Source organism: Elaeis guineensis, chromosome 12, assembly GCF_000442705.2.
Source record: "Elaeis guineensis isolate ETL-2024a chromosome 12, EG11, whole genome shotgun sequence".
Taxonomy (NCBI): domain Eukaryota; kingdom Viridiplantae; phylum Streptophyta; class Magnoliopsida; order Arecales; family Arecaceae; genus Elaeis; species Elaeis guineensis.
The window spans coordinates 30,929,283-30,935,349 of NC_026004.2; the positions used below are offsets into that span (position 1 = coordinate 30,929,283).

General features: G+C 32.2%; 1 non-coding gene across 1 annotated transcript; it reads left to right on the forward strand.

The window, feature by feature from the left end:
* The first annotated feature begins 4,007 nt into the window (after positions 1–4,007).
* LOC140853029 (small nucleolar RNA R71) lies at positions 4,008–4,116 on the forward strand. Its single transcript, XR_012136107.1, has one exon. It is a non-coding gene; the product is annotated as a small nucleolar RNA R71 (small nucleolar RNA).
* The last annotated feature ends 1,951 nt before the right edge of the window (positions 4,117–6,067 follow it).

Below are 6,067 nucleotides of genomic sequence, written 5' to 3' on the forward strand. Positions count from 1 at the left end.
GATTTTACAAAAAAAAATAAAATTTTGAAGAAAGCAATTTAAGTCAAAAAATAAAAATTAAAAGTGTGAAAAATAAATCGAGTACTAAGATCTACTAACTAGATCCTAGTATCTACTTGTATTAAAAATAAATAATAAAAATTTAAAAAGCATAAAAATAAATTGGTACTAAGATCTACTAATTAGATCCTAGCATCTATGTGCAAAAAAATAAAAAATAAAAATTTAAAGTGCAAAAAAATAAATTTTGTATTAATTGAAATTGAAATTCCAGTATAAAAAATTTAAAAGGAATAATAAAATAAAATAAAACTGTAACAAGGATCTGAAGTTGATCAGCCAAGCCTCGTCGGAAAGATAGTTGATGACCTCTCCATCTTCTGTTATACTCCGTAGAGCGAACTAGCTTTTCTCCTTCTTTTCTTTGGGTCCCTAAAGTTATTTAATTTTTTTTTATTTTTTTCTATACTTTCTACTCAATTTTCCTACTCACAAAGCTTATTCCCGGACCTCCTATTTATAGATAAATTTTTCATAATTTTTTGATAGAAAAAAGAGTCCTAAAATCCTTAAAAATCATATTAATCTCCTTAGAAATATTTCTGACCATCGGATGGAGCTTGAACCGCCCAGATCTGCCCAAAATCCATAGTTTTAATCCTTATCAAAGTCGAATTGAATCACAACCATTCGATCGCACCTAGGATTGGTTCTGGATTGTCGAATTGCACTTATAATCTCTTATTCTCAGTCGGGAGCATCCTCAGCCATCAGATCTCATGATGGATTCATTTTTGGCCATCCGATCGCACAAAAATCTCTCTTTATAAACCGACAATGGACAGTAACCATTGGATCAATTCTTAAATTAAATCTCAACCATTGGATCGCACTCAAGATCTTTTCCTCGTTGTGAGCCGTGCTTATGGATCATGTAACTATTCCTATGGACCACGCTTGGCTCTGTGGATCGAGCGATTGGTCCACCGTACATCAAAGATTATTTTCTTTATTTTTTAGAGTATTTTAGCTCCATTTTCACTTCAATTTTCATCTGAAAAATTGAAAAAAATATGCATTAAATTTTTTAAAAAAAAAATTTATTTTGGTGTTTAAATTACTTAATTAAATTAATATCTATTTTTTATAAATATATCTAATTTCATATTTTTTTTTAAAATCATTTATTTTTTAAGAAAATTTAATAAATTCATGAAATTAGAATTTTTAAGAAGATGTTAGCACCATAAATTACCAAAAATATCTTCAATAAATATAAAAATATATCACTTATCATACTCTCCAACTTGAACTTTGCTCATCCTCGAGTAAAGAAAGAATTTAGAATTAAGTATCGTTTAACTTAAAATCTCAAATTTCACCAAATAATTTTCAAAAGGACCACTGATGTTCAGTAAAGTGTAAATGAGGTATGTCATTGGGGTATTAATACTAGTCAATATGAGAGTTAAACTAAGAACACTAAATTTTTTCTAAACTTTTTTAAATTATTGCTACCCTTATCTCCAAATCATTCACCTTCATATGGACAAGTATCTTGTTATTTCCATCCTTCATTTATTGATTGATTTTTTTTTAAATATTGTACTACTATTGAGTGTCTTAACCCCTTAAGCTTTCTATTTGATCCATGTAGCGAGTTTTCAGTCAATGACTCCTAAATCAGATGGCTTTAGGGCACTAGGTATAAAATATTCCTCGAACCTATTTACTCGAATCAAATAGGCTACAAGTTAAAACTAGCTTTACAACAAAGCTTCTTTGCCCTTCATATCTTTTGATGTGAAACTCAATGCTTGCTTAGGCAAAGAGGCCTGGTTACTCAGCATGAAGTACTTGGAAACTTTACTTCTTCTTCTTCTTTTTTTTTATATGAAGAAACATATAGTTACCTTACACAAGCTCATAAAAAGTTAACTCTTTTTTTTATACTGGTAGAAAAATTTAGAAATGCTCAAAAAAAACTATTTAAGTTCTAAACTTAACTCTTTATTAAATTTTTTTAATACTTGATCCCTCAATATCTCACAAACTTTCTGATCTGTACATCAATTTTCTTTTAAAAATACTTAGTTTAACTTGATTTTTAGGTATAATCAGATGCTTAAATACTAAATACTAACTTACTTAAGAACTTTAAAAATTTTAAAAAAAAATTATTATCCTTATCCTCCCCTCCAACTTAATCGACATTGTCCTCAATGGAGTAAGAAAAATGAAGAGTGCATGCAAAGAGAAAGAAAAGGAGAGATGTCACCTGATTCAAAAATCTTTTCAAAATTGGTTCTCCCCCCAACTTAGCCAATATTATCTTCATATCCCTACAAAAGATACTAAGCAAGACTTGATTAACCTAAATAAAATACAAAAGATAGCAAAAAGTACAAAATTGAAAATTTAAAACTGGGTTGCCTCCCAAGAAGTGCTAAGTTTACCGTCTTCAGCCAGACCATGCTGATTCTCTCACCTATCCCATGTCGAATATTGGATTGATAAATTTCAATGGTTTTGGATTGTCAATCTTAGGAAGATGGTCTATAATAAATTTTAATATTTTATTATAAATCTTTAAAAAATAGTTCACATCTTCATTCTTAATTTTAGAAAGATAGTTTACAAACCCATTCACAGATCCTTGTTTATCGAGAATTTCTTCTATTTATTCTTCTAAAATGCTCATGAATTGAGTTTTTAGGTTAGGAGTTGAGTTTGAAGTAATGAGTGCTGAAAGGGTGTCAGGTGATTGTAAACATGTGTACTCAGATGTGACCAAGGGCAATTTTAGTTTTGGAGGAGGTGATTTTAAAGTGGAAGAACCAGCTTCTAGGGCCGAAGAAAATGAAACTTTTGGTGAATATATCTTGGATAACTCATCTGCTCTCTTCTCAGTATCAGTTTTGGGCTCATATTCTTCTATTGGGTTAGCCTCAGTACTAACCTCCTCTTCTAAATTCACACTTTGACTAGCATCAGTACTAGCCTCACTCACTTGGACTTAGTATGGATCCTTAAGAATCCTACCACTTCTAAGTTCAGTAATTGCTTTGGTATTTTCAAATTGAGGATTCTTAGATGGGACATTGGATTGATGACTAGGTCCAAATGGTTGATGAGTGGATGGGTTGTTCCTAGGATTTGGTACTGGTTGGCTTGGGAGTTGACCTGGTTATCTCCTCATGGTAGACTCAGCTAATTATCTTATTTGTACTTCTAGCCCAACGATAGATTGTTGTTGGGTCATGATCAATTGTTGTAGTTGGTTTAATCTATCATCAGCTAGATTAGTCTGTTGAGAAGGTGGGTATGGTGGCTGATTTTGATATGATGGCTGGATAGATTGACTGGGCTGATCTCTATTGTAGGCATAATTCTAGTATGGAGGCCTACTCTAAAAATTTTGCAAAAGAAGAATTTGGGTCTGAGCCTGAGTCTGCTGGGGTCTCCAAAAAAAATTAGGATGGTTCCTCCAGCTTGAATTATATGTGTTAGAGAATGGATCATTGACAGGTTTGGAGAAACCTTGGACAGCTTGAACTTGTTCTTGAATGAAAGGTGGAAACTGTGCAGCCGTTGGACATTCACTCACATGATGGGCCGGACTAGCACAGATAGAACAAATCTTCTAATAATTAGGTGGTGGTGTGTATTGTGCAGGAGATTGTTAACCTAATGCTAGGAACTGATCAAATTTCTGGGCAAGAAGGTCGACTTTATCTAATCTTTGGGCTATTAGGTTCAGATCGACCTTAGGACTAGAGTCTGTTTGTTTGATATCAAAAATTTCTGCCCACTTTTGGTGAGAGATTGATCTTTTGTAGGAGGATAATGAAGCATGAATGATTGAATTTTCACTCAAATTTTCAAATAAAGTGTAGGCTTCATTCTCACTTTTACTCATGAATGCACCTCCACAAGATGCATCTACCATCTGTCTGTATTGGTTACCTAAACCCTCATAAAAAGCTTGAACAATTTGCCACTTAGATAGACCATGGTGTGGGCATTTTTTAAGAAGTTCCTTAAGTCTCTCCCATGATTCATGAATTTGTTCTCTTGGAAGCTGAGCAAATTTAGTGATGGCTCACCTCATGGTGTTGGTTCGACCTATGGGATAGAATTTCTTAAGAAACTCATACTGCATTTTAGCCCAAGTTTGGATTTGTCTCCTTATTGTGCCAAGCCAGTACTTGGCTATGTCTTTAAGTGAGAAGGAGAATAAGGTCAATCTAAATGCATCATCAGTAAAATTTTAAATTTTCACCGTGGAACAAATTTCTAAAAACTCATCCAGATGCTTGTAAGGATATTCATTAGTATTCCCATAGAAAGATGGAAGCATCTGGATTGTGGTCGACTTGATCTCATAATGGCTTGCAGGGATATCAGGTAAGTGGATACAAGTCGATGGGTTATAGGTGGAAGAAATAAAATATTCCTTCATCTGCCTAGGTAGTTCTCTAGGATCTTTAGCCATCTGATTTTTAGGTTTAATATGAATCAACCATTCAATCTCAGGATTGGGTTCAACTAGGTCAGGATAGAGAGATCTTCTACCTTGCATATACCAGTGCAAACCCTAATGTATGATTCAAGTTTTATTTTTGTTTCATTTTTTTTAAGAGAAAAAGGAGAGAGAAGAAAGAAAGAGCCCTAGACCTAGATACGTAAGGTGGGAAGAATTAGTTGTGGTTTAGTGTTAATTACAATCAAGTTAGCAAACAATTAAATCTAGATACCTATGGGTTTCTTAGACCTAACAGTTCGATATAGAGTGGCTTAGTCTAGATACAAATTGGGTTTGTTCTCACTTCCTTCAACTAGCCAGGTAAGAGGTGGGATCGTGGGGGTCCCCCCGTTGCTTGCCTTAGACACCAATTGAATTGGCCAGGTAAGCTAACGAAATCAATTAAATAACCACAAATCCACTTAGGCTGAGCCTTTATAACCTCTTGCCTTAGATACTAGTTTCAGGAGTGAATCCGGACTTACTTTATACTTGACTTGACCACAATACTCAAAACTAAACTTGATTAATACTAGGGGCCAATGTCTACTTGATTTTAGTTAGGCTAGGGTTAATGTGGGATGCTGGTTGGTTATTTTTGGGCCAAGGAAGGGTGATGAAATCCTCACCTTATCTTGTTATGGGTGTTGCCCTTAAATTGATTTGAGATGAATATACACAACTAATTTTAAATAAGAAATTCTATGCAACTAAATTAGATGCATGAAACTAATAAAACTTGAAAGCTTACTTTGTCTCCAGCGATCACCAAAAATAAATCTACAATGATGAATGCTCCTAAAAATTAAATTTCTACTCTTGTCATGTAATTTTTATTAAGTTTATGTGGATGAATTTTAGGTTAATTAAAATAAAATAGTAAATAATACTAAAAAAATAGTTAAGGCTAGGATTAGGATTGATCTCACCAACTTGGAAGCTTTCTATTTTTTTTTTGAATTTTTGAATTTTCTTTTGCAAAAAAAAAAAAAGTTAATAAGGAATAGTCATAAGAAAACTAAAGAAATCAAACATTAAAATTGGTGCCTTCCCCGACAATGGTGCCAAAAATTGATACGATCGCAATGCTGTCGTTAGGACACCGTGATTATCAATCAAATTTCGACTTCAATAAAAATTAAAAACATGTAGAAAGTAGTGAGTCAGGTCGAATCTATAGAGAAGATAGAATTTTGACTTGAAATCTTTAATTTTATAAAAAAAAATAAAATTTTAGAGAAAGCAATTTAAGTTGAAAAATAAAAATTAAAAGTACGAAAAATTAATCGGATACTAAGATCTACTAACTAGATCCTAGCATCTACTTGCAATAAAAATAAATAACAAAACTTTAAAAAGTATAAAAATAAATTGGTACTAAGATCTACTAATTAGATCTTAGCATCTACATGCAAAAAAATAAAAGACAGAAATTTAAAGTGCAGAAAAATAAATTTTATATTAATTAAAATTAAAATATAAGTATAAAAAATTTAAAAGAAATAATAAAATAAAATAAATTTGTAACAAAGATTTGAAGTT